The sequence below is a fragment of the Odontesthes bonariensis genome, chromosome 11, assembly GCF_027942865.1.
Source record: "Odontesthes bonariensis isolate fOdoBon6 chromosome 11, fOdoBon6.hap1, whole genome shotgun sequence".
Lineage (NCBI taxonomy): Eukaryota > Metazoa > Chordata > Actinopteri > Atheriniformes > Atherinopsidae > Odontesthes > Odontesthes bonariensis.
In genome coordinates this window covers 12,636,896-12,662,593 of record NC_134516.1, presented here as the reverse complement: position 1 = coordinate 12,662,593, position 25,698 = coordinate 12,636,896, and the positions used below count along the sequence as shown (strand labels likewise).

General features: G+C 42.6%; 30 non-coding genes across 30 annotated transcripts; 15 read left to right on the top strand and 15 right to left on the bottom strand.

The window, feature by feature from the left end:
• Window positions 1-305: 305 nt before the first annotated feature.
• LOC142393963 (5S ribosomal RNA) lies at window positions 306-424 on the top strand. Its single transcript, XR_012772368.1, has one exon. It is a non-coding gene; the product is annotated as a 5S ribosomal RNA (ribosomal RNA).
• A 1,108-nt stretch (window positions 425-1,532) lies between these two features.
• Window positions 1,533-1,651, bottom strand: LOC142392953 (5S ribosomal RNA). Its single transcript, XR_012771581.1, has one exon. It is a non-coding gene; the product is annotated as a 5S ribosomal RNA (ribosomal RNA).
• A 352-nt stretch (window positions 1,652-2,003) lies between these two features.
• LOC142393952 (5S ribosomal RNA) lies at window positions 2,004-2,122 on the top strand. Its single transcript, XR_012772357.1, has one exon. It is a non-coding gene; the product is annotated as a 5S ribosomal RNA (ribosomal RNA).
• A 1,106-nt stretch (window positions 2,123-3,228) lies between these two features.
• LOC142392942 (5S ribosomal RNA) lies at window positions 3,229-3,347 on the bottom strand. Its single transcript, XR_012771570.1, has one exon. It is a non-coding gene; the product is annotated as a 5S ribosomal RNA (ribosomal RNA).
• A 352-nt stretch (window positions 3,348-3,699) lies between these two features.
• LOC142393941 (5S ribosomal RNA) lies at window positions 3,700-3,818 on the top strand. The gene has a single exon (XR_012772346.1). It is a non-coding gene; the product is annotated as a 5S ribosomal RNA (ribosomal RNA).
• Window positions 3,819-4,924: 1,106 nt separating this feature from the next.
• On the bottom strand, window positions 4,925-5,043 carry LOC142392930 (5S ribosomal RNA). The gene has a single exon (XR_012771559.1). It is a non-coding gene; the product is annotated as a 5S ribosomal RNA (ribosomal RNA).
• A 352-nt stretch (window positions 5,044-5,395) lies between these two features.
• LOC142393930 (5S ribosomal RNA) lies at window positions 5,396-5,514 on the top strand. Its single transcript, XR_012772335.1, has one exon. It is a non-coding gene; the product is annotated as a 5S ribosomal RNA (ribosomal RNA).
• A 1,107-nt stretch (window positions 5,515-6,621) lies between these two features.
• Window positions 6,622-6,740, bottom strand: LOC142393329 (5S ribosomal RNA). The gene has a single exon (XR_012771939.1). It is a non-coding gene; the product is annotated as a 5S ribosomal RNA (ribosomal RNA).
• Window positions 6,741-7,092: 352 nt separating this feature from the next.
• LOC142393918 (5S ribosomal RNA) lies at window positions 7,093-7,211 on the top strand. Its single transcript, XR_012772323.1, has one exon. It is a non-coding gene; the product is annotated as a 5S ribosomal RNA (ribosomal RNA).
• Window positions 7,212-8,315: 1,104 nt separating this feature from the next.
• Window positions 8,316-8,434, bottom strand: LOC142392379 (5S ribosomal RNA). Its single transcript, XR_012771034.1, has one exon. It is a non-coding gene; the product is annotated as a 5S ribosomal RNA (ribosomal RNA).
• A 355-nt stretch (window positions 8,435-8,789) lies between these two features.
• On the top strand, window positions 8,790-8,908 carry LOC142393907 (5S ribosomal RNA). Its single transcript, XR_012772312.1, has one exon. It is a non-coding gene; the product is annotated as a 5S ribosomal RNA (ribosomal RNA).
• A 1,104-nt stretch (window positions 8,909-10,012) lies between these two features.
• On the bottom strand, window positions 10,013-10,131 carry LOC142392387 (5S ribosomal RNA). Its single transcript, XR_012771042.1, has one exon. It is a non-coding gene; the product is annotated as a 5S ribosomal RNA (ribosomal RNA).
• A 355-nt stretch (window positions 10,132-10,486) lies between these two features.
• On the top strand, window positions 10,487-10,605 carry LOC142393895 (5S ribosomal RNA). The gene has a single exon (XR_012772301.1). It is a non-coding gene; the product is annotated as a 5S ribosomal RNA (ribosomal RNA).
• Window positions 10,606-11,709: 1,104 nt separating this feature from the next.
• On the bottom strand, window positions 11,710-11,828 carry LOC142392386 (5S ribosomal RNA). Its single transcript, XR_012771041.1, has one exon. It is a non-coding gene; the product is annotated as a 5S ribosomal RNA (ribosomal RNA).
• Window positions 11,829-12,183: 355 nt separating this feature from the next.
• On the top strand, window positions 12,184-12,302 carry LOC142393884 (5S ribosomal RNA). The gene has a single exon (XR_012772290.1). It is a non-coding gene; the product is annotated as a 5S ribosomal RNA (ribosomal RNA).
• A 1,104-nt stretch (window positions 12,303-13,406) lies between these two features.
• Window positions 13,407-13,525, bottom strand: LOC142392094 (5S ribosomal RNA). The gene has a single exon (XR_012770764.1). It is a non-coding gene; the product is annotated as a 5S ribosomal RNA (ribosomal RNA).
• A 355-nt stretch (window positions 13,526-13,880) lies between these two features.
• On the top strand, window positions 13,881-13,999 carry LOC142393872 (5S ribosomal RNA). The gene has a single exon (XR_012772279.1). It is a non-coding gene; the product is annotated as a 5S ribosomal RNA (ribosomal RNA).
• Window positions 14,000-15,107: 1,108 nt separating this feature from the next.
• On the bottom strand, window positions 15,108-15,226 carry LOC142392919 (5S ribosomal RNA). The gene has a single exon (XR_012771548.1). It is a non-coding gene; the product is annotated as a 5S ribosomal RNA (ribosomal RNA).
• Window positions 15,227-15,578: 352 nt separating this feature from the next.
• Window positions 15,579-15,697, top strand: LOC142393861 (5S ribosomal RNA). Its single transcript, XR_012772268.1, has one exon. It is a non-coding gene; the product is annotated as a 5S ribosomal RNA (ribosomal RNA).
• Window positions 15,698-16,803: 1,106 nt separating this feature from the next.
• LOC142392907 (5S ribosomal RNA) lies at window positions 16,804-16,922 on the bottom strand. Its single transcript, XR_012771537.1, has one exon. It is a non-coding gene; the product is annotated as a 5S ribosomal RNA (ribosomal RNA).
• A 352-nt stretch (window positions 16,923-17,274) lies between these two features.
• LOC142393850 (5S ribosomal RNA) lies at window positions 17,275-17,393 on the top strand. Its single transcript, XR_012772257.1, has one exon. It is a non-coding gene; the product is annotated as a 5S ribosomal RNA (ribosomal RNA).
• Window positions 17,394-18,500: 1,107 nt separating this feature from the next.
• LOC142392264 (5S ribosomal RNA) lies at window positions 18,501-18,619 on the bottom strand. Its single transcript, XR_012770925.1, has one exon. It is a non-coding gene; the product is annotated as a 5S ribosomal RNA (ribosomal RNA).
• Window positions 18,620-18,971: 352 nt separating this feature from the next.
• Window positions 18,972-19,090, top strand: LOC142392441 (5S ribosomal RNA). Its single transcript, XR_012771093.1, has one exon. It is a non-coding gene; the product is annotated as a 5S ribosomal RNA (ribosomal RNA).
• A 1,106-nt stretch (window positions 19,091-20,196) lies between these two features.
• Window positions 20,197-20,315, bottom strand: LOC142392896 (5S ribosomal RNA). The gene has a single exon (XR_012771526.1). It is a non-coding gene; the product is annotated as a 5S ribosomal RNA (ribosomal RNA).
• A 352-nt stretch (window positions 20,316-20,667) lies between these two features.
• LOC142393838 (5S ribosomal RNA) lies at window positions 20,668-20,786 on the top strand. Its single transcript, XR_012772246.1, has one exon. It is a non-coding gene; the product is annotated as a 5S ribosomal RNA (ribosomal RNA).
• A 1,106-nt stretch (window positions 20,787-21,892) lies between these two features.
• LOC142392885 (5S ribosomal RNA) lies at window positions 21,893-22,011 on the bottom strand. The gene has a single exon (XR_012771515.1). It is a non-coding gene; the product is annotated as a 5S ribosomal RNA (ribosomal RNA).
• Window positions 22,012-22,363: 352 nt separating this feature from the next.
• Window positions 22,364-22,482, top strand: LOC142393826 (5S ribosomal RNA). Its single transcript, XR_012772235.1, has one exon. It is a non-coding gene; the product is annotated as a 5S ribosomal RNA (ribosomal RNA).
• A 1,104-nt stretch (window positions 22,483-23,586) lies between these two features.
• LOC142393114 (5S ribosomal RNA) lies at window positions 23,587-23,705 on the bottom strand. Its single transcript, XR_012771734.1, has one exon. It is a non-coding gene; the product is annotated as a 5S ribosomal RNA (ribosomal RNA).
• A 355-nt stretch (window positions 23,706-24,060) lies between these two features.
• LOC142393815 (5S ribosomal RNA) lies at window positions 24,061-24,179 on the top strand. Its single transcript, XR_012772224.1, has one exon. It is a non-coding gene; the product is annotated as a 5S ribosomal RNA (ribosomal RNA).
• Window positions 24,180-25,283: 1,104 nt separating this feature from the next.
• LOC142392385 (5S ribosomal RNA) lies at window positions 25,284-25,402 on the bottom strand. Its single transcript, XR_012771040.1, has one exon. It is a non-coding gene; the product is annotated as a 5S ribosomal RNA (ribosomal RNA).
• Between the last annotated feature and the right edge of the window lie 296 nt (window positions 25,403-25,698).

The window sequence follows — 25,698 nt, the reverse complement described above, 5'->3', positions numbered from 1 at the left end:
TTATTGTGTTCTGACTTGTAAGCGACAATGTTACTGTTTCAATTAGACGCAATTTATGATGATTTCAACTAATTAAGCAGCTTCGCTCTCTCTGTGTGACGATGAACACAAAAGTACACACAGGGAACAGAAGACAGGACACTAAGCTATCTGAGAGTCCCATTTTCAGCTGCAGAGAAGAAACACATGAGAGAAGAAGAACGTGTGGAGGATCAACATCAGCCTCTCAGGCCAATTATGTGTAAAACTGGAAGACACGTATCATTCCAGCAGCTATATAATAGATATTTGTCACAGTGTCCTTTGCTTACGGCCATACCACCCTGAACACGCCCGATCTCGTCCGATCTCGGAAGCTAAGCAGGGTCGGGCCTGGTTAGTACTTGGATGGGAGACCGCCTGGGAATACCAGGTGCTGTAAGCTTTTTCAATTCCCTCTACAACCTGCAGGGGGCGCTGCTGCTCAGTCAGTCAGAAACGTTCTCTTTTACTTTTCATTTAACAGTAGATCAGAACAACTTCCTCTCTCATACTGAGAACACACTAAATTAACACCTCCTGTCTGTGCTCAAGCCTTTCACGCTTGTCACTATCTTTGTCAAAAAACTGGATGCAGAGTTTACAAGTAGTTGCATTTTCAGTTACGTGGGTACTGAGTGATTGATGACATGTGACCTAATGTGCTTACAAACTTAATTAAGTCATGATGGCTTTTGATCATACGAGCATCAAGTATCCAATCATTTAGTTTTCAAGCTAATTATGCATAATGTGTACTTTAGGCAGCAAAAGACTTAAGTCTTAATTTGGTATCATTTGTTAAGTGGAAGCTGTGGACAGGTTAGTTAGAAAACTCCTCCTTTAATTCATTGTGTATTAAAGGACATGTACGCTGAAGAGAAACTGATTTTGGGGATCTGTGCTCAAACTCTTTTGACCAAATGAAAAGTCAGAAGACTTTACTTTTTGGCTCCTGTTTATGTGATAAAAGACTCACAGGTGAGAAAGTGGTAAATGAAATAAAAACTAAATGTAAACATAGAACTTGCTCACTATCGCAGTAAATGACTCTGTAGCTCCTTTGCACGAGACGTGAGGACAGTGAACTCACCATGTTCACCAGGGTCTGCAGGCCTGCCAGGCGCGTCATAAATAGCACGATGAGCATGAAGAAAGACTTCTCTATTGGCCGTGAGACCCGACACTCAACTGTTGGGACATGGATTGGTCCTCACACTGTAGATAACTAACATGGGGAGATTGCCCCACTAGAACAGAAAAGATGAGCAACAGGTGCATTAGCAATCAAATCCAATTCATTAAAATGAAAATGAGTCCAAGTCATACATACAAAGCCAATTCCAAGAGATTTTCCAGGCTAAGGAAAGCAACAGGTGTTCAATATACATATCCGGTCTTGAATAGTTCAAAATAAGTCGCTGTCTGTGGGATTGTATTTGTTTACTTGTACATCTCAGTATTCTTAATGTGAAGTTTGATGGAACAGCGCCCCCTGTTGGTTAAAAAAAAAACACTTACAGCACCTGGTATTCCCAGGCGGTCTCCCATCCAAGTACTAACCAGGCCCGACCCTGCTTAGCTTCCGAGATCGGACGAGATCGGGCGTGTTCAGGGTGGTATGGCCGTAAGCGAGAGACGCTGTGGCAAATGACGCTTTCATAGATGCACAAACAACATCTAGTATTGTGTTCTGACTTGTAAGCGACAATGTTACTGTTTCAAATAGACGCAATTTATGATGATTTCAACTAATTAAGCAGCTTCGCTCTCTCTGTGTGACGATGAACACAAAAGTACACACAGGGAACAGAAGACAGGACACTAAGCTATCTGAGAGTCCCATTTTCAGCTGCAGAGAAGAAACACATGAGAGAAGAACGTGTGCAGGATCAACATCAGCCTCTCAGGCCAATTATGTGTAAAACTGGAAGACACGTATCATTCCAGCAGCTATATAATAGATATTTGTCACAGTGTCCTTCGCTTACGGCCATACCACCCTGAACACGCCCGATCTCGTCCGATCTCGGAAGCTAAGCAGGGTCGGGCCTGGTTAGTACTTGGATGGGAGACCGCCTGGGAATACCAGGTGCTGTAAGCTTTTTCAATTCCCTCTACAACCTGCAGGGGGCGCTGCTGCTCAGTCAGTCAGAAACGTTCTCTTTTACTTTTCATTTAACAGTAGATCAGAACAACTTCCTCTCTCATACTGAGAACACACTAAATTAACACCTCCTGTCTGTGCTCAAGCCTTTCACGCTTGTCACTATCTTTGTCAAAAAACTGGATGCAGAGTTTACAAGGAGTTGCATTTTCAGTTACGTGGGTACTGAGTGATTGATGACATGTGACCTAATGTGCTTACAAACTTAATTAGTCATGATGGCTTTTGATCATACGAGCATCAAGTATCCAATCATTTAGTTTTCAAGCTAATTATGCATAATGTGTACTTTAGGCAGCAAAAGACTTAAGTCTTAATTTGGTATCATTTGTTAAGTGGAAGCTGTGGACAGGTTAGTTAGAAAACTCCTCCTTTAATTCATTGTGTATTAAAGGACATGTACGCTGAAGAGAAACTGATTTTGGGGATCTGTGCTCAAACTCCTTTGACCAAATGAAAAGTCAGAAGACTTTACTTTTTGGCTCCTGTTTATGTGATAAAAGACTCACAGGTGAGAAAGTGGTAAATGAAATAAAAACTAAATGTAAACATAGAACTTGCTCACTATCGCAGTAAATGACTCTGTAGCTCCTTTGCACGAGACGTGAGGACAGTGAACTCACCATGTTCACCAGGGTCTGCAGGCCTGCCAGGCGCGTCATAAATAGCACGATGAGCATGAAGAAAGACTTCTCTATTGGCCGTGAGACCCGACACTCAACTGTTGGGACATGGATTGGTCCTCACACTGTAGATAACTAACATGGGGAGATTGCCCCACTAGAACAGAAAAGATGAGCAACAGGTGCATTAGCAATCAAATCCAATTCATTAAAATGAAAATGAGTCCAAGTCATACATACAAAGCCAATTCCAAGAGATTTTCCAGGCTAAGGAAAGCAACAGGTGTTCAATATACATATCCGGTCTTGAATAGTTCAAAATAAGTCGCTGTCTGTGGGATTGTATTTGTTTACTTGTACATCTCAGTATTCTTAATGTGAAGTTTGATGGAACAGCGCCCCCTGTTGGTTAAAAAAAAACACTTACAGCACCTGGTATTCCCAGGCGGTCTCCCATCCAAGTACTAACCAGGCCCGACCCTGCTTAGCTTCCGAGATCGGACGAGATCGGGCGTGTTCAGGGTGGTATGGCCGTAAGCGAGAGAAGCAGTCGCAAATGACGCTTTCATAGATGCACAATCAACATCTAGTATTGTGTTCTGACTTGTAAGCGACAATGTTACTGTTTCAAATAGACGCAATTTATGATGATTTCAACTAATTAAGCAGCTTCGCTCTCTCTGTGTGACGATGAACACAAAAGTACACACAGGGAACAGAAGACAGGACACTAAGCTATCTGAGAGTCCCATTTTCAGCTGCAGAGAAGAAACACATGAGAGAAGAACGTGTGCAGGATCAACATCAGCCTCTCAGGCCAATTATGTGTAAAACTGGAAGACACGTATCATTCCAGCAGCTGTATAATAGATATTTGTCACAGTGTCCTTCGCTTACGGCCATACCACCCTGAACACGCCCGATCTCGTCCGATCTCGGAAGCTAAGCAGGGTCGGGCCTGGTTAGTACTTGGATGGGAGACCGCCTGGGAATACCAGGTGCTGTAAGCTTTTTCAATTCCCTCTACAACCTGCAGGGGGCGCTGCTGCTCAGTCAGTCAGAAACGTTCTCTTTTACTTTTCATTTAACAGTAGATCAGAACAACTTCCTCTCTCATACTGAGAACACACTAAATTAACACCTCCTGTCTGTGCTCAAGCCTTTCACGCTTGTCACTATCTTTGTCAAAAAACTGGATGCAGAGTTTACAAGGAGTTGCATTTTCAGTTACGTGGGTACTGAGTGATTGATGACATGTGACCTAATGTGCTTACAAACTTAATTAGTCATGATGGCTTTTGATCATACGAGCATCAAGTATCCAATCATTTAGTTTTCAAGCTAATTATGCATAATGTGTACTTTAGGCAGCAAAAGACTTAAGTCTTAATTTGGTATCATTTGTTAAGTGGAAGCTGTGGACAGGTTAGTTAGAAAACTCCTCCTTTAATTCATTGTGTATTAAAGGACATGTACGCTGAAGAGAAACTGATTTTGGGGATCTGTGCTCAAACTCCTTTGACCAAATGAAAAGTCAGAAGACTTTACTTTTTGGCTCCTGTTTATGTGATAAAAGACTCACAGGTGAGAAAGTGGTAAATGAAATAAAAACTAAATGTAAACATAGAACTTGCTCACTATCGCAGTAAATGACTCTGTAGCTCCTTTGCACGAGACGTGAGGACAGTGAACTCACCATGTTCACCAGGGTCTGCAGGCCTGCCAGGCGCGTCATAAATAGCACGATGAGCATGAAGAAAGACTTCTCTATTGGCCGTGAGACCCGACACTCAACTGTTGGGACATGGATTGGTCCTCACACTGTAGATAACTAACATGGGGAGATTGCCCCACTAGAACAGAAAAGATGAGCAACAGGTGCATTAGCAATCAAATCCAATTCATTAAAATGAAAATGAGTCCAAGTCATACATACAAAGCCAATTCCAAGAGATTTTCCAGGCTAAGGAAAGCAACAGGTGTTCAATATACATATCCGGTCTTGAATAGTTCAAAATAAGTCGCTGTCTGTGGGATTGTATTTGTTTACTTGTACATCTCAGTATTCTTAATGTGAAGTTTGATGGAACAGCGCCCCCTGTTGGTTAAAAAAAAACACTTACAGCACCTGGTATTCCCAGGCGGTCTCCCATCCAAGTACTAACCAGGCCCGACCCTGCTTAGCTTCCGAGATCGGACGAGATCGGGCGTGTTCAGGGTGGTATGGCCGTAAGCGAGAGAAGCAGTCGCAAATGACGCTTTCATAGATGCACAATCAACATCTAGTATTGTGTTCTGACTTGTAAGCGACAATGTTACTGTTTCAAATAGACGCAATTTATGATGATTTCAACTAATTAAGCAGCTTCGCTCTCTCTGTGTGACGATGAACACAAAAGTACACACAGGGAACAGAAGACAGGACACTAAGCTATCTGAGAGTCCCATTTTCAGCTGCAGAGAAGAAACACATGAGAGAAGAACGTGTGCAGGATCAACATCAGCCTCTCAGGCCAATTATGTGTAAAACTGGAAGACACGTATCATTCCAGCAGCTGTATAATAGATATTTGTCACAGTGTCCTTCGCTTACGGCCATACCACCCTGAACACGCCCGATCTCGTCCGATCTCGGAAGCTAAGCAGGGTCGGGCCTGGTTAGTACTTGGATGGGAGACCGCCTGGGAATACCAGGTGCTGTAAGCTTTTTCAATTCCCTCTACAACCTGCAGGGGGCGCTGCTGCTCAGTCAGTCAGAAACGTTCTCTTTTACTTTTCATTTAACAGTAGATCAGAACAACTTCCTCTCTCATACTGAGAACACACTAAATTAACACCTCCTGTCTGTGCTCAAGCCTTTCACGCTTGTCACTATCTTTGTCAAAAAACTGGATGCAGAGTTTACAAGGAGTTGCATTTTCAGTTACGTGGGTACTGAGTGATTGATGACATGTGACCTAATGTGCTTACAAACTTAATTAGTCATGATGGCTTTTGATCATACGAGCATCAAGTATCCAATCATTTAGTTTTCAAGCTAATTATGCATAATGTGTACTTTAGGCAGCAAAAGACTTAAGTCTTAATTTGGTATCATTTGTTAAGTGGAAGCTGTGGACAGGTTAGTTAGAAAACTCCTCCTTTAATTCATTGTGTATTAAAGGACATGTACGCTGAAGAGAAACTGATTTTGGGGATCTGTGCTCAAACTCCTTTGACCAAATGAAAAGTCAGAAGACTTTACTTTTTGGCTCCTGTTTATGTGATAAAAGACTCACAGGTGAGAAAGTGGTAAATGAAATAAAAACTAAATGTAAACATAGAACTTGCTCACTATCGCAGTAAATGACTCTGTAGCTCCTTTGCACGAGACGTGAGGACAGTGAACTCACCATGTTCACCAGGGTCTGCAGGCCTGCCAGGCGCGTCATAAATAGCACGATGAGCATGAAGAAAGACTTCTCTATTGGCCGTGAGACCCGACACTCAACTGTTGGGACATGGATTGGTCCTCACACTGTAGATAACTAACATGGGGAGATTGCCCCACTAGAACAGAAAAGATGAGCAACAGGTGCATTAGCAATCAAATCCAATTCATTAAAATGAAAATGAGTCCAAGTCATACATACAAAGCCAATTCCAAGAGATTTTCCAGGCTAAGGAAAGCAACAGGTGTTCAATATACATATCCGGTCTTGAATAGTTCAAAATAAGTCGCTGTCTGTGGGATTGTATTTGTTTACTTGTACATCTCAGTATTCTTAATGTGAAGTTTGATGGAACAGCGCCCCCTGTTGGTTAAAAAAAAAACACTTACAGCACCTGGTATTCCCAGGCGGTCTCCCATCCAAGTACTAACCAGGCCCGACCCTGCTTAGCTTCCGAGATCGGACGAGATCGGGAGTGTTCAGGGTGGTATGGCCGTAAGCGAGAGAAGCAGTCGCAAATGACGCTTTCATAGATGCACAAACAACATCTAGTATTGTGTTCTGACTTGTAAGCGACAATGTTACTGTTTCAAATAGACGCAATTTATGATGATTTCAACTAATTAAGCAGCTTCGCTCTCTCTGTGTGACGATGAACACAAAAGTACACACAGGGAACAGAAGACAGGACACTAAGCTATCTGAGAGTCCCATTTTCAGCTGCAGAGAAGAAACACATGAGAGAAGAACGTGTGCAGGATCAACATCAGCCTCTCAGGCCAATTATGTGTAAAACTGGAAGACACGTATCATTCCAGCAGCTATATAATAGATATTTGTCACAGTGTCCTTCGCTTACGGCCATACCACCCTGAACACGCCCGATCTCGTCCGATCTCGGAAGCTAAGCAGGGTCGGGCCTGGTTAGTACTTGGATGGGAGACCGCCTGGGAATACCAGGTGCTGTAAGCTTTTTCAATTCCCTCTACAACCTGCAGGGGGCGCTGCTGCTCAGTCAGTCAGAAACGTTCTCTTTTACTTTTCATTTAACAGTAGATCAGAACAACTTCCTCTCTCATACTGAGAACACACTAAATTAACACCTCTTGTCTGTGCTCAAGCCTTTCACGCTTGTCACTATCTTTGTCAAAAAACTGGATGCAGAGTTTACAAGGAGTTGCATTTTCAGTTACGTGGGTACTGAGTGATTGATGACATGTGACCTAATGTGCTTACAAACTTAATTAGTCATGATGGCTTTTGATCATACGAGCATCAAGTATCCAATCATTTAGTTTTCAAGCTAATTATGCATAATGTGTACTTTAGGCAGCAAAAGACTTAAGTCTTAATTTGGTATCATTTGTTAAGTGGAAGCTGTGGACAGGTTAGTTAGAAAACTCCTTCTTTAATTCATTGTGTATTAAAGGACATGTACGCTGAAGAGAAACTGATTTTGGGGATCTGTGCTCAAATTCCTTTGACCAAATGAAAAGTCAGAAGACTTTACTTTTTGGCTCCTGTTTATGTGATAAAAGACTCACAGGTGAGAAAGTGGTAAATGAAATAAAAACTAAATGTAAACATAGAACTTGCTCACTATCGCAGTAAATGACTCTGTAGCTCCTTTGCACGAGACGTGAGGACAGTGAACTCACCATGTTCACCAGGGTCTGCAGGCCTGCCAGGCGCGTCATAAATAGCACGATGAGCATGAAGAAAGACTTCTCTATTGGCCGTGAGACCCGACACTCAACTGTTGGGACATGGATTGGTCCTCACACTGTAGATAACTAACATGGGGAGATTGCCCCACTAGAACAGAAAAGATGAGCAACAGGTGCATTAGCAATCAAATCCAATTCATTAAAATGAAAATGAGTCCAAGTCATACATACAAAGCCAATTCCAAGAGATTTTCCAGGCTAAGGAAAGCAACAGGTGTTCAATATACATATCCGGTCTTGAATAGTTCAAAATAAGTCGCTGTCTGTGGGATTGTATTTGTTTACTTGTACATCTCAGTATTCTTAATGTGAAGTTTGATGGAACAGCGCCCCCTGTTGGTTAAAAAAGCACTTACAGCACCTGGTATTCCCAGGCGGTCTCCCATCCAAGTACTAACCAGGCCCGACCCTGCTTGGCTTCCGAGATCGGACGAGATCAGGCGTGTTCAGGGTGGTATGGCCGTAAGCGAGGGAAGCAGTCGCAAATGACGCTTTCATAGATGCACAAACAACATCTATTATTGTGTTCTGACTTGTAAGCGACAATGTTACTGTTTCAAATAGACGCAATTTATGATGATTTCAACTAATTAAGCAGCTTCGCTCTCTCTGTGTGACGATGAACACAAAAGTACACACAGGGAACAGAAGACAGGACACTAAGCTATCTGAGAGTCCCATTTTCAGCTGCAGAGAAGAAACACATGAGAGAAGAAGAACGTGTGGAGGATCAACATCAGCCTCTCAGGCCAATTATGTGTAAAACTGGAAGACACGTATCATTCCAGCAGCTATATAATAGATATTTGTCACAGTGTCCTTTGCTTACGGCCATACCACCCTGAACACGCCCGATCTCGTCCGATCTCGGAAGCTAAGCAGGGTCGGGCCTGGTTAGTACTTGGATGGGAGACCGCCTGGGAATACCAGGTGCTGTAAGCTTTTTCAATTCCCTCTACAACCTGCAGGGGGCGCTGCTGCTCAGTCAGTCAGAAACGTTCTCTTTTACTTTTCATTTAACAGTAGATCAGAACAACTTCCTCTCTCATACTGAGAACACACTAAATTAACACCTCCTGTCTGTGCTCAAGCCTTTCACGCTTGTCACTATCTTTGTCAAAAAACTGGATGCAGAGTTTACAAGGAGTTGCATTTTCAGTTACGTGGGTACTGAGTGATTGATGACATGTGACCTAATGTGCTTACAAACTTAATTAGTCATGATGGCTTTTGATCATACGAGCATCAAGTATCCAATCATTTAGTTTTCAAGCTAATTATGCATAATGTGTACTTTAGGCAGCAAAAGACTTAAGTCTTAATTTGGTATCATTTGTTAAGTGGAAGCTGTGGACAGGTTAGTTAGAAAACTCCTCCTTTAATTCATTGTGTATTAAAGGACATGTACGCTGAAGAGAAACTGATTTTGGGGATCTGTGCTCAAATTCTTTTGACCAAATGAAAAGTCAGAAGACTTTACTTTTTGGCTCCTGTTTATGTGCTAAAAGACTCACAGGTGAGAAAGTGGTAAATGAAATAAAAACTAAATGTAAACATAGAACTTGCTCACTATCGCAGTAAATGACTCTGTAGCTCCTTTGCACGAGACGTGAGGACAGTGAACTCACCATGTTCACCAGGGTCTGCAGGCCTGCCAGGCGCGTCATAAATAGCACGATGAGCATGAAGAAAGACTTCTCTATTGGCCGTGAGACCCGACACTCAACTGTTGGGACATGGATTGGTCCTCACACTGTAGATAACTAACATGGGGAGATTGCCCCACTAGAACAGAAAAGATGAGCAACAGGTGCATTAGCAATCAAATCCAATTCATTAAAATGAAAATGAGTCCAAGTCATACATACAAAGCCAATTCCAAGAGATTTTCCAGGCTAAGGAAAGCAACAGGTGTTCAATATACATATCCGGTCTTGAATAGTTCAAAATAAGTCGCTGTCTGTGGGATTGTATTTGTTTACTTGTACATCTCAGTATTCTTAATGTGAAGTTTGATGGAACAGCGCCCCCTGTTGGTTAAAAAAGCACTTACAGCACCTGGTATTCCCAGGCGGTCTCCCATCCAAGTACTAACCAGGCCCGCCCCTGCTTGGCTTCCGAGATCGGACGAGATCGGGCGTGTTCAGGGTGGTATGGCCGTAAGCGAGAGAAGCAGTCGCAAATGACGCTTTCATAGATGCACAAACAACATCTATTATTGTGTTCTGACTTGTAAGCGACAATGTTACTGTTTCAAATAGACGCAATTTATGATGATTTCAACTAATTAAGCAGCTTCGCTCTCTCTGTGTGACGATGAACACAAAAGTACACACAGGGAACAGAAGACAGGACACTAAGCTATCTGAGAGTCCCATTTTCAGCTGCAGAGAAGAAACACATGAGAGAAGAAGAACGTGTGGAGGATCAACATCAGCCTCTCAGGCCAATTATGTGTAAAACTGGAAGACACGTATCATTCCAGCAGCTATATAATAGATATTTGTCACAGTGTCCTTTGCTTACGGCCATACCACCCTGAACACGCCCGATCTCGTCCGATCTCGGAAGCTAAGCAGGGTCGGGCCTGGTTAGTACTTGGATGGGAGACCGCCTGGGAATACCAGGTGCTGTAAGCTTTTTCAATTCCCTCTACAACCTGCAGGGGGCGCTGCTGCTCAGTCAGTCAGAAACGTTCTCTTTTACTTTTCATTTAACAGTAGATCAGAACAACTTCCTCTCTCATACTGAGAACACACTAAATTAACACCTCCTGTCTGTGCTCAAGCCTTTCACGCTTGTCACTATCTTTGTCAAAAAACTGGATGCAGAGTTTACAAGGAGTTGCATTTTCAGTTACGTGGGTACTGAGTGATTGATGACATGTGACCTAATGTGCTTACAAACTTAATTAGTCATGATGGCTTTTGATCATACGAGCATCAAGTATCCAATCATTTAGTTTTCAAGCTAATTATGCATAATGTGTACTTTAGGCAGCAAAAGACTTAAGTCTTAATTTGGTATCATTTGTTAAGTGGAAGCTGTGGACAGGTTAGTTAGAAAACTCCTCCTTTAATTCATTGTGTATTAAAGGACATGTACGCTGAAGAGAAACTGATTTTGGGGATCTGTGCTCAAATTCTTTTGACCAAATGAAAAGTCAGAAGACTTTACTTTTTGGCTCCTGTTTATGTGCTAAAAGACTCACAGGTGAGAAAGTGGTAAATGAAATAAAAACTAAATGTAAACATAGAACTTGCTCACTATCGCAGTAAATGACTCTGTAGCTCCTTTGCACGAGACGTGAGGACAGTGAACTCACCATGTTCACCAGGGTCTGCAGGCCTGCCAGGCGCGTCATAAATAGCACGATGAGCATGAAGAAAGACTTCTCTATTGGCCGTGAGACCCGACACTCAACTGTTGGGACATGGATTGGTCCTCACACTGTAGATAACTAACATGGGGAGATTGCCCCACTAGAACAGAAAAGATGAGCAACAGGTGCATTAGCAATCAAATCCAATTCATTAAAATGAAAATGAGTCCAAGTCATACATACAAAGCCAATTCCAAGAGATTTTCCAGGCTAAGGAAAGCAACAGGTGTTCAATATACATATCCGGTCTTGAATAGTTCAAAATAAGTCGCTGTCTGTGGGATTGTATTTGTTTACTTGTACATCTCAGTATTCTTAATGTGAAGTTTGATGGAACAGCGCCCCCTGTTGGTTAAAAAAGCACTTACAGCACCTGGTATTCCCAGGCGGTCTCCCATCCAAGTACTAACCAGGCCCGCCCCTGCTTGGCTTCCGAGATCGGACGAGATCGGGCGTGTTCAGGGTGGTATGGCCGTAAGCGAGAGAAGCAGTCGCAAATGACGCTTTCATAGATGCACAAACAACATCTATTATTGTGTTCTGACTTGTAAGCGACAATGTTACTGTTTCAAATAGACGCAATTTATGATGATTTCAACTAATTAAGCAGCTTCGCTCTCTCTGTGTGACGATGAACACAAAAGTACACACAGGGAACAGAAGACAGGACACTAAGCTATCTGAGAGTCCCATTTTCAGCTGCAGAGAAGAAACACATGAGAGAAGAAGAACGTGTGGAGGATCAACATCAGCCTCTCAGGCCAATTATGTGTAAAACTGGAAGACACGTATCATTCCAGCAGCTATATAATAGATATTTGTCACAGTGTCCTTTGCTTACGGCCATACCACCCTGAACACGCCCGATCTCGTCCGATCTCGGAAGCTAAGCAGGGTCGGGCCTGGTTAGTACTTGGATGGGAGACCGCCTGGGAATACCAGGTGCTGTAAGCTTTTTCAATTCCCTCTACAACCTGCAGGGGGCGCTGCTGCTCAGTCAGTCAGAAACGTTCTCTTTTACTTTTCATTTAACAGTAGATCAGAACAACTTCCTCTCTCGTACTGAGAACACACTAAATTAACACCTCCTGTCTGTGCTCAAGCCTTTCACGCTTGTCACTATCTTTGTCAAAAAACTGGATGCAGAGTTTACAAGGAGTTGCATTTTCAGTTACGTGGGTACTGAGTGATTGATGACATGTGACCTAATGTGCTTACAAACTTAATTAGTCATGATGGCTTTTGATCATACGAGCATCAAGTATCCAATCATTTAGTTTTCAAGCTAATTATGCATAATGTGTACTTTAGGCAGCAAAAGACTTAAGTCTTAATTTGGTATCATTTGTTAAGTGGAAGCTGTGGACAGGTTAGTTAGAAAACTCCTCCTTTAATTCATTGTGTATTAAAGGACATGTACGCTGAAGAGAAACTGATTTTGGGGATCTGTGCTCAAATTCTTTTGACCAAATGAAAAGTCAGAAGACTTTACTTTTTGGCTCCTGTTTATGTGATAAAAGACTCACAGGTGAGAAAGTGGTAAATGAAATAAAAACTAAATGTAAACATAGAACTTGCTCACTATCGCAGTAAATGACTCTGTAGCTCCTTTGCACGAGACGTGAGGACAGTGAACTCACCATGTTCACCAGGGTCTGCAGGCCTGCCAGGCGCGTCATAAATAGCACGATGAGCATGAAGAAAGACTTCTCTATTGGCCGTGAGACCCGACACTCAACTGTTGGGACATGGATTGGTCCTCACACTGTAGATAACTAACATGGGGAGATTGCCCCACTAGAACAGAAAAGATGAGCAACAGGTGCATTAGCAATCAAATCCAATTCATTAAAATGAAAATGAGTCCAAGTCATACATACAAAGCCAATTCCAAGAGATTTTCCAGGCTAAGGAAAGCAACAGGTGTTCAATATACATATCCGGTCTTGAATAGTTCAAAATAAGTCGCTGTCTGTGGGATTGTATTTGTTTACTTGTACATCTCAGTATTCTTAATGTGAAGTTTGATGGAACAGCGCCCCCTGTTGGTTAAAAAAGCGCTTACAGCACCTGGTATTCCCAGGCGGTCTCCCATCCAAGTACTAACCAGGCCCGCCCCTGCTTGGCTTCCGAGATCGGACGAGATCGGGCGTGTTCAGGGTGGTATGGCCGTAAGCGAGAGAAGCAGTCGCAAATGACGCTTTCATAGATGCACAAACAACATCTATTATTGTGTTCTGACTTGTAAGCGACAATGTTACTGTTTCAATTAGACGCAATTTATGATGATTTCAACTAATTAAGCAGCTTCGCTCTCTCTGTGTGACGATGAACACAAAAGTACACACAGGGAACAGAAGACAGGACACTAAGCTATCTGAGAGTCCCATTTTCAGCTGCAGAGAAGAAACACATGAGAGAAGAAGAACGTGTGGAGGATCAACATCAGCCTCTCAGGCCAATTATGTGTAAAACTGGAAGACACGTATCATTCCAGCAGCTATATAATAGATATTTGTCACAGTGTCCTTTGCTTACGGCCATACCACCCTGAACACGCCCGATCTCGTCCGATCTCGGAAGCTAAGCAGGGTCGGGCCTGGTTAGTACTTGGATGGGAGACCGCCTGGGAATACCAGGTGCTGTAAGCTTTTTCAATTCCCTCTACAACCTGCAGGGGGCGCTGCTGCTCAGTCAGTCAGAAACGTTCTCTTTTACTTTTCATTTAACAGTAGATCAGAACAACTTCCTCTCTCATACTGAGAACACACTAAATTAACACCTCCTGTCTGTGCTCAAGCCTTTCACGCTTGTCACTATCTTTGTCAAAAAACTGGATGCAGAGTTTACAAGTAGTTGCATTTTCAGTTACGTGGGTACTGAGTGATTGATGACATGTGACCTAATGTGCTTACAAACTTAATTAAGTCATGATGGCTTTTGATCATACGAGCATCAAGTATCCAATCATTTAGTTTTCAAGCTAATTATGCATAATGTGTACTTTAGGCAGCAAAAGACTTAAGTCTTAATTTGGTATCATTTGTTAAGTGGAAGCTGTGGACAGGTTAGTTAGAAAACTCCTCCTTTAATTCATTGTGTATTAAAGGACATGTACGCTGAAGAGAAACTGATTTTGGGGATCTGTGCTCAAACTCTTTTGACCAAATGAAAAGTCAGAAGACTTTACTTTTTGGCTCCTGTTTATGTGATAAAAGACTCACAGGTGAGAAAGTGGTAAATGAAATAAAAACTAAATGTAAACATAGAACTTGCTCACTATCGCAGTAAATGACTCTGTAGCTCCTTTGCACGAGACGTGAGGACAGTGAACTCACCATGTTCACCAGGGTCTGCAGGCCTGCCAGGCGCGTCATAAATAGCACGATGAGCATGAAGAAAGACTTCTCTATTGGCCGTGAGACCCGACACTCAACTGTTGGGACATGGATTGGTCCTCACACTGTAGATAACTAACATGGGGAGATTGCCCCACTAGAACAGAAAAGATGAGCAACAGGTGCATTAGCAATCAAATCCAATTCATTAAAATGAAAATGAGTCCAAGTCATACATACAAAGCCAATTCCAAGAGATTTTCCAGGCTAAGGAAAGCAACAGGTGTTCAATATACATATCCGGTCTTGAATAGTTCAAAATAAGTCGCTGTCTGTGGGATTGTATTTGTTTACTTGTACATCTCAGTATTCTTAATGTGAAGTTTGATGGAACAGCGCCCCCTGTTGGTTAAAAAAAAAACACTTACAGCACCTGGTATTCCCAGGCGGTCTCCCATCCAAGTACTAACCAGGCCCGACCCTGCTTAGCTTCCGAGATCGGACGAGATCGGGCGTGTTCAGGGTGGTATGGCCGTAAGCGAGAGACGCTGTGGCAAATGACGCTTTCATAGATGCACAAACAACATCTAGTATTGTGTTCTGACTTGTAAGCGACAATGTTACTGTTTCAAATAGACGCAATTTATGATGATTTCAACTAATTAAGCAGCTTCGCTCTCTCTGTGTGACGATGAACACAAAAGTACACACAGGGAACAGAAGACAGGACACTAAGCTATCTGAGAGTCCCATTTTCAGCTGCAGAGAAGAAACACATGAGAGAAGAACGTGTGCAGGATCAACATCAGCCTCTCAGGCCAATTATGTGTAAAACTGGAAGACACGTATCATTCCAGCAGCTATATAATAGATATTTGTCACAGTGTCCTTCGCTTACGGCCATACCACCCTGAACACGCCCGATCTCGTCCGATCTCGGAAGCTAAGCAGGGTCGGGCCTGGTTAGTACTTGGATGGGAGACCGCCTGGGAATACCAGGTGCTGTAAGCTTTTTCAATTCCCTCTACAACCTGCAGGGGGCGCTGCTGCTCAGTCAGTCAGAAACGTTCTCTTTTACTTTTCATTTAACAGTAGATCAGAACAACTTCCTCTCTCATACTGAGAACACACTAAATTAACACCTCCTGTCTGTGCTCAAGCCTTTCACGCTTGTCACTATCTTTGTCAAAAAACTGGATGCAGAGTTTACAAGGAGTTGCATTTTCAGTTACGTGGGTACTGAGTGATTGATGACATGTGACCTAATGTGCTTACAAACTTAATTAGTCATGATGGCTTTTGATCATACGAGCATCAAGTATCCAATCATTTAGTTTTCAAGCTAATTATGCATAATGTGTACTTTAGGCAGCAAAAGACTTAAGTCTTAATTTGGTATCATTTGTTAAGTGGAAGCTGTGGACAGGTTAGTTAGAAAACTCCTCCTTTAATTCATTGTGTATTAAAGGACATGTACGCTGAAGAGAAACTGATTTTGGGGATCTGTGCTCAAACTCCTTTGACCAAATGAAAAGTCAGAAGACTTTACTTTTTGGCTCCTGTTTATGTGATAAAAGACTCACAGGTGAGAAAGTGGTAAATGAAATAAAAACTAAATGTAAACATAGAACTTGCTCACTATCGCAGTAAATGACTCTGTAGCTCCTTTGCACGAGACGTGAGGACAGTGAACTCACCATGTTCACCAGGGTCTGCAGGCCTGCCAGGCGCGTCATAAATAGCACGATGAGCATGAAGAAAGACTTCTCTATTGGCCGTGAGACCCGACACTCAACTGTTGGGACATGGATTGGTCCTCACACTGTAGATAACTAACATGGGGAGATTGCCCCACTAGAACAGAAAAGATGAGCAACAGGTGCATTAGCAATCAAATCCAATTCATTAAAATGAAAATGAGTCCAAGTCATACATACAAAGCCAATTCCAAGAGATTTTCCAGGCTAAGGAAAGCAACAGGTGTTCAATATACATATCCGGTCTTGAATAGTTCAAAATAAGTCGCTGTCTGTGGGATTGTATTTGTTTACTTGTACATCTCAGTATTCTTAATGTGAAGTTTGATGGAACAGCGCCCCCTGTTGGTTAAAAAAAAACACTTACAGCACCTGGTATTCCCAGGCGGTCTCCCATCCAAGTACTAACCAGGCCCGACCCTGCTTAGCTTCCGAGATCGGACGAGATCGGGCGTGTTCAGGGTGGTATGGCCGTAAGCGAGAGAAGCAGTCGCAAATGACGCTTTCATAGATGCACAATCAACATCTAGTATTGTGTTCTGACTTGTAAGCGACAATGTTACTGTTTCAAATAGACGCAATTTATGATGATTTCAACTAATTAAGCAGCTTCGCTCTCTCTGTGTGACGATGAACACAAAAGTACACACAGGGAACAGAAGACAGGACACTAAGCTATCTGAGAGTCCCATTTTCAGCTGCAGAGAAGAAACACATGAGAGAAGAACGTGTGCAGGATCAACATCAGCCTCTCAGGCCAATTATGTGTAAAACTGGAAGACACGTATCATTCCAGCAGCTGTATAATAGATATTTGTCACAGTGTCCTTCGCTTACGGCCATACCACCCTGAACACGCCCGATCTCGTCCGATCTCGGAAGCTAAGCAGGGTCGGGCCTGGTTAGTACTTGGATGGGAGACCGCCTGGGAATACCAGGTGCTGTAAGCTTTTTCAATTCCCTCTACAACCTGCAGGGGGCGCTGCTGCTCAGTCAGTCAGAAACGTTCTCTTTTACTTTTCATTTAACAGTAGATCAGAACAACTTCCTCTCTCATACTGAGAACACACTAAATTAACACCTCCTGTCTGTGCTCAAGCCTTTCACGCTTGTCACTATCTTTGTCAAAAAACTGGATGCAGAGTTTACAAGGAGTTGCATTTTCAGTTACGTGGGTACTGAGTGATTGATGACATGTGACCTAATGTGCTTACAAACTTAATTAGTCATGATGGCTTTTGATCATACGAGCATCAAGTATCCAATCATTTAGTTTTCAAGCTAATTATGCATAATGTGTACTTTAGGCAGCAAAAGACTTAAGTCTTAATTTGGTATCATTTGTTAAGTGGAAGCTGTGGACAGGTTAGTTAGAAAACTCCTCCTTTAATTCATTGTGTATTAAAGGACATGTACGCTGAAGAGAAACTGATTTTGGGGATCTGTGCTCAAACTCCTTTGACCAAATGAAAAGTCAGAAGACTTTACTTTTTGGCTCCTGTTTATGTGATAAAAGACTCACAGGTGAGAAAGTGGTAAATGAAATAAAAACTAAATGTAAACATAGAACTTGCTCACTATCGCAGTAAATGACTCTGTAGCTCCTTTGCACGAGACGTGAGGACAGTGAACTCACCATGTTCACCAGGGTCTGCAGGCCTGCCAGGCGCGTCATAAATAGCACGATGAGCATGAAGAAAGACTTCTCTATTGGCCGTGAGACCCGACACTCAACTGTTGGGACATGGATTGGTCCTCACACTGTAGATAACTAACATGGGGAGATTGCCCCACTAGAACAGAAAAGATGAGCAACAGGTGCATTAGCAATCAAATCCAATTCATTAAAATGAAAATGAGTCCAAGTCATACATACAAAGCCAATTCCAAGAGATTTTCCAGGCTAAGGAAAGCAACAGGTGTTCAATATACATATCCGGTCTTGAATAGTTCAAAATAAGTCGCTGTCTGTGGGATTGTATTTGTTTACTTGTACATCTCAGTATTCTTAATGTGAAGTTTGATGGAACAGCGCCCCCTGTTGGTTAAAAAAAAAACACTTACAGCACCTGGTATTCCCAGGCGGTCTCCCATCCAAGTACTAACCAGGCCCGACCCTGCTTAGCTTCCGAGATCGGACGAGATCTGGCGTGTTCAGGGTGGTATGGCCGTAAGCGAGAGACGCAGTGGCAAATGACGCTTTCATAGATGCACAAACAACATCTAGTATTGTGTTCTGACTTGTAAGCGACAATGTTACTGTTTCAAATAGACGCAATTTATGATGATTTCAACTAATTAAGCAGCTTCGCTCTCTCTGTGTGACGATGAACACAAAAGTACACACAGGGAACAGAAGACAGGACACTAAGCTATCTGAGAGTCCCATTTTCAGCTGCAGAGAAGAAACACATGAGAGAAGAACGTGTGCAGGATCAACATCAGCCTCTCAGGCCAATTATGTGTAAAACTGGAAGACACGTATCATTCCAGCAGCTATATAATAGATATTTGTCACAGTGTCCTTCGCTTACGGCCATACCACCCTGAACACGCCCGATCTCTTCCGATCTCGGAAGCTAAGCAGGGTCGGGCCTGGTTAGTACTTGGATGGGAGACCGCCTGGGAATACCAGGTGCTGTAAGCTTTTTCAATTCCCTCTACAACCTCCAGGGGGCGCTGCTGCTCAGTCAGTCAGAAACGTTCTCTTTTACTTTTCATTTAACAGTAGATCAGAACAACTTCCTCTCTCATACTGAGAACACACTAAATTAACACCTCCTGTCTGTGCTCAAGCCTTTCACGCTTGTCACTATCTTTGTCAAAAAACTGGATGCAGAGTTTACAAGTAGTTGCATTTTCAGTTACGTGGGTACTGAGTGATTGATGACATGTGACCTAATGTGCTTACAAACTTAATTAGTCATGATGGCTTTTGATCATACGAGCATCAAGTATCCAATCATTTAGTTTTCAAGCTAATTATGCATAATGTGTACTTTAGGCAGCAAAAGACTTAAGTCTTAATTTGGTATCATTTGTTAAGTGGAAGCTGTGGACAGGTTAGTTAGAAAACTCCTCCTTTAATTCATTGTGTATTAAAGGACATGTACGCTGAAGAGAAACTGATTTTGGGGATCTGTGCTCAAACTCTTTTGACCAAATGAAAAGTCAGAAGACTTTACTTTTTGGCTCCTGTTTATGTGATAAAAGACTCACAGGTGAGAAAGTGGTAAATGAAATAAAAACTAAATGTAAACATAGAACTTGCTCACTATCGCAGTAAATGACTCTGTAGCTCCTTTGCACGAGACGTGAGGACAGTGAACTCACCATGTTCACCAGGGTCTGCAGGCCTGCCAGGTGCGTCATAAATAGCACGATGAGCATGAAGAAAGACTTCTCTATTGGCCGTGAGACCCGACACTCAACTGTTGGGACATGGATTGGTCCTCACACTGTAGATAACTAACATGGGGAGATTGCCCCACTAGAACAGAAAAGATGAGCAACAGGTGCATTAGCAATCAAATCCAATTCATTAAAATGAAAATGAGTCCAAGTCATACATACAAAGCCAATTCCAAGAGATTTTCCAGGCTAAGGAAAGCAACAGGTGTTCAATATACATATCCGGTCTTGAATAGTTCAAAATAAGTCGCTGTCTGTGGGATTGTATTTGTTTACTTGTACATCTCAGTATTCTTAATGTGAAGTTTGATGGAACAGCGCCCCCTGTTGGTTAAAAAAAAACACTTACAGCACCTGGTATTCCCAGGCGGTCTCCCATCCAAGTACTAACCAGGCCCGACCCTGCTTAGCTTCCGAGATCGGACGAGATCGGGCGTGTTCAGGGTGGTATGGCCGTAAGCGAGAGAAGCAGTCGCAAATGACGCTTTCATAGATGCACAAACAACATCTAGTATTGTGTTCTGACTTGTAAGCGACAATGTTACTGTTTCAAATAGACGCAATTTATGATGATTTCAACTAATTAAGCAGCTTCGCTCTCTCTGTGTGACGATGAACACAAAAGTACACACAGGGAACAGAAGACAGGACACTAAGCTATCTGAGAGTCCCATTTTCAGCTGCAGAGAAGAAACACATGAGAGAAGAACGTGTGCAGGATCAACATCAGCCTCTCAGGCCAATTATGTGTAAAACTGGAAGACACGTATCATTCCAGCAGCTATATAATAGATATTTGTCACAGTGTCCTTCGCTTACGGCCATACCACCCTGAACACGCCCGATCTCGTCCGATCTCGGAAGCTAAGCAGGGTCGGGCCTGGTTAGTACTTGGATGGGAGACCGCCTGGGAATACCAGGTGCTGTAAGCTTTTTCAATTCCCTCTACAACCTGCAGGGGGCGCTGCTGCTCAGTCAGTCAGAAACGTTCTCTTTTACTTTTCATTTAACAGTAGATCAGAACAACTTCCTCTCTCATACTGAGAACACACTAAATTAACACCTCTTGTCTGTGCTCAAGCCTTTCACGCTTGTCACTATCTTTGTCAAAAAACTGGATGCAGAGTTTACAAGGAGTTGCATTTTCAGTTACGTGGGTACTGAGTGATTGATGACATGTGACCTAATGTGCTTACAAACTTAATTAGTCATGATGGCTTTTGATCATACGAGCATCAAGTATCCAATCATTTAGTTTTCAAGCTAATTATGCATAATGTGTACTTTAGGCAGCAAAAGACTTAAGTCTTAATTTGGTATCATTTGTTAAGTGGAAGCTGTGGACAGGTTAGTTAGAAAACTCCTCCTTTAATTCATTGTGTATTAAAGGACATGTACGCTGAAGAGAAACTGATTTTGGGGATCTGTGCTCAAACTCTTTTGACCAAATGAAAAGTCAGAAGACTTTACTTTTTGGCTCCTGTTTATGTGATAAAAGACTCACAGGTGAGAAAGTGGTAAATGAAATAAAAACTAAATGTAAACATAGAACTTGCTCACTATCGCAGTAAATGACTCTGTAGCTCCTTTGCACGAGACGTGAGGACAGTGAACTCACCATGTTCACCAGGGTCTGCAGGCCTGCCAGGTGCGTCATAAATAGCACGATGAGCATGAAGAAAGACTTCTCTATTGGCCGTGAGACCCGACACTCAACTGTTGGGACATGGATTGGTCCTCACACTGTAGATAACTAACATGGGGAGATTGCCCCACTAGAACAGAAAAGATGAGCAACAGGTGCATTAGCAATCAAATCCAATTCATTAAAATGAAAATGAGTCCAAGTCATACATACAAAGCCAATTCCAAGAGATTTTCCAGGCTAAGGAAAGCAACAGGTGTTCAATATACATATCCGGTCTTGAATAGTTCAAAATAAGTCGCTGTCTGTGGGATTGTATTTGTTTACTTGTACATCTCAGTATTCTTAATGTGAAGTTTGATGGAACAGCGCCCCCTGTTGGTTAAAAAAAAACACTTACAGCACCTGGTATTCCCAGGCGGTCTCCCATCCAAGTACTAACCAGGCCCGACCCTGCTTAGCTTCCGAGATCGGACGAGATCGGGCGTGTTCAGGGTGGTATGGCCGTAAGCGAGAGAAGCAGTCGCAAATGACGCTTTCATAGATGCACAAACAACATCTAGTATTGTGTTCTGACTTGTAAGCGACAATGTTACTGTTTCAAATAGACGCAATTTATGATGATTTCAACTAATTAAGCAGCTTCGCTCTCTCTGTGTGACGATGAACACAAAAGTACACACAGGGAACAGAAGACAGGACACTAAGCTATCTGAGAGTCCCATTTTCAGCTGCAGAGAAGAAACACATGAGAGAAGAACGTGTGCAGGATCAACATCAGCCTCTCAGGCCAATTATGTGTAAAACTGGAAGACACGTATCATTCCAGCAGCTATATAATAGATATTTGTCACAGTGTCCTTCGCTTACGGCCATACCACCCTGAACACGCCCGATCTCGTCCGATCTCGGAAGCTAAGCAGGGTCGGGCCTGGTTAGTACTTGGATGGGAGACCGCCTGGGAATACCAGGTGCTGTAAGCTTTTTCAATTCCCTCTACAACCTGCAGGGGGCGCTGCTGCTCAGTCAGTCAGAAACGTTCTCTTTTACTTTTCATTTAACAGTAGATCAGAACAACTTCCTCTCTCATACTGAGAACACACTAAATTAACACCTCTTGTCTGTGCTCAAGCCTTTCACGCTTGTCACTATCTTTGTCAAAAAACTGGATGCAGAGTTTACAAGGAGTTGCATTTTCAGTTACGTGGGTACTGAGTGATTGATGACATGTGACCTAATGTGCTTACAAACTTAATTAGTCATGATGGCTTTTGATCATACGAGCATCAAGTATCCAATCATTTAGTTTTCAAGCTAATTATGCATAATGTGTACTTTAGGCAGCAAAAGACTTAAGTCTTAATTTGGTATCATTTGTTAAGTGGAAGCTGTGGACAGGTTAGTTAGAAAACTCCTTCTTTAATTCATTGTGTATTAAAGGACATGTACGCTGAAGAGAAACTGATTTTGGGGATCTGTGCTCAAATTCCTTTGACCAAATGAAAAGTCAGAAGACTTTACTTTTTGGCTCCTGTTTATGTGATAAAAGACTCACAGGTGAGAAAGTGGTAAATGAAATAAAAACTAAATGTAAACATAGAACTTGCTCACTATCGCAGTAAATGACTCTGTAGCTCCTTTGCACGAGACGTGAGGACAGTGAACTCACCATGTTCACCAGGGTCTGCAGGCCTGCCAGGCGCGTCATAAATAGCACGATGAGCATGAAGAAAGACTTCTCTATTGGCCGTGAGACCCGACACTCAACTGTTGGGACATGGATTGGTCCTCACACTGTAGATAACTAACATGGGGAGATTGCCCCACTAGAACAGAAAAGATGAGCAACAGGTGGATTAGCAATCAAATCCAATTCATTAAAATGAAAATGAGTCCAAGTCATACATACAAAGCCAATTCCAAGAGATTTTCCAGGCTAAGGAAAGCAACAGGTGTTCAATATACATATCCGGTCTTGAATAGTTCAAAATAAGTCGCTGTCTGTGGGATTGTATTTGTTTACTTGTACATCTCAGTATTCTTAATGTGAAGTTTGATGGAACAGCGCCCCCTGTTGGTTAAAAAAGCACTTACAGCACCTGGTATTCCCAGGCGGTCTCCCATCCAAGTACTAACCAGGCCCGACCCTGCTTGGCTTCCGAGATCGGACGAGATCAGGCGTGTTCAGGGTGGTTTGGCCGTAAGCGAGGGAAGCAGTCGCAAATGACGCTTTCATAGATGCACAAACAACATCTATTATTGTGTTCTGACTTGTAAGCGACAATGTTACTGTTTCAAATAGACGCAATTTATGATGATTTCAACTAATTAAGCAGCTTCGCTCTCTCTGTGTGACGATGAACACAAAAGTACACACAGGGAACAGAAGACAGGACACTAAGCTATCTGAGAGTCCCATTTTCAGCTGCAGAGAAGAAACACATGAGAGAAGAAGAACGTGTGGAGGATCAACATCAGCCTCTCAGGCCAATTATGTGTAAAACTGGAAGACACGTATCATTCCAGCAGCTATATAATAGATATTTGTCACAGTGTCCTTTGCTTACGGCCATACCACCCTGAACACGCCCGATCTCGTCCGATCTCGGAAGCTAAGCAGGGTCGGGCCTGGTTAGTACTTGGATGGGAGACCGCCTGGGAATACCAGGTGCTGTAAGCTTTTTCAATTCCCTCTACAACCTGCAGGGGGCGCTGCTGCTCAGTCAGTCAGAAACGTTCTCTTTTACTTTTCATTTAACAGTAGATCAGAACAACTTCCTCTCTCATACTGAGAACACACTAAATTAACACCTCCTGTCTGTGCTCAAGCCTTTCACGCTTGTCACTATCTTTGTCAAAAAACTGGATGCAGAGTTTACAAGGAGTTGCATTTTCAGTTACGTGGGTACTGAGTGATTGATGACATGTGACCTAATGTGCTTACAAACTTAATTAGTCATGATGGCTTTTGATCATACGAGCATCAAGTATCCAATCATTTAGTTTTCAAGCTAATTATGCATAATGTGTACTTTAGGCAGCAAAAGACTTAAGTCTTAATTTGGTATCATTTGTTAAGTGGAAGCTGTGGACAGGTTAGTTAGAAAACTCCTCCTTTAATTCATTGTGTATTAAAGGACATGTACGCTGAAGAGAAACTGATTTTGGGGATCTGTGCTCAAATTCTTTTGACCAAATGAAAAGTCAGAAGACTTTACTTTTTGGCTCCTGTTTATGTGCTAAAAGACTCACAGGTGAGAAAGTGGTAAATGAAATAAAAACTAAATGTAAACATAGAACTTGCTCACTATCGCAGTAAATGACTCTGTAGCTCCTTTGCACGAGACGTGAGGACAGTGAACTCACCATGTTCACCAGGGTCTGCAGGCCTGCCAGGCGCGTCATAAATAGCACGATGAGCATGAAGAAAGACTTCTCTATTGGCCGTGAGACCCGACACTCAACTGTTGGGACATGGATTGGTCCTCACACTGTAGATAACTAACATGGGGAGATTGCCCCACTAGAACAGAAAAGATGAGCAACAGGTGCATTAGCAATCAAATCCAATTCATTAAAATGAAAATGAGTCCAAGTCATACATACAAAGCCAATTCCAAGAGATTTTCCAGGCTAAGGAAAGCAACAGGTGTTCAATATACATATCCGGTCTTGAATAGTTCAAAATAAGTCGCTGTCTGTGGGATTGTATTTGTTTACTTGTACATCTCAGTATTCTTAATGTGAAGTTTGATGGAACAGCGCCCCCTGTTGGTTAAAAAAGCACTTACAGCACCTGGTATTCCCAGGCGGTCTCCCATCCAAGTACTAACCAGGCCCGCCCCTGCTTGGCTTCCGAGATCGGACGAGATCGGGCGTGTTCAGGGTGGTATGGCCGTAAGCGAGAGAAGCAGTCGCAAATGACGCTTTCATAGATGCACAAACAACATCTATTATTGTGTTCTGACTTGTAAGCGACAATGTTACTGTTTCAAATAGACGCAATTTATGATGATTTCAACTAATTAAGCAGCTTCGCTCTCTCTGTGTGACGATGAACACAAAAGTACACACAGGGAACAGAAGACAGGACACTAAGCTATCTGAGAGTCCCATTTTCAGCTGCAGAGAAGAAACACATGAGAGAAGAAGAACGTGTGGAGGATCAACATCAGCCTCTCAGGCCAATTATGTGTAAA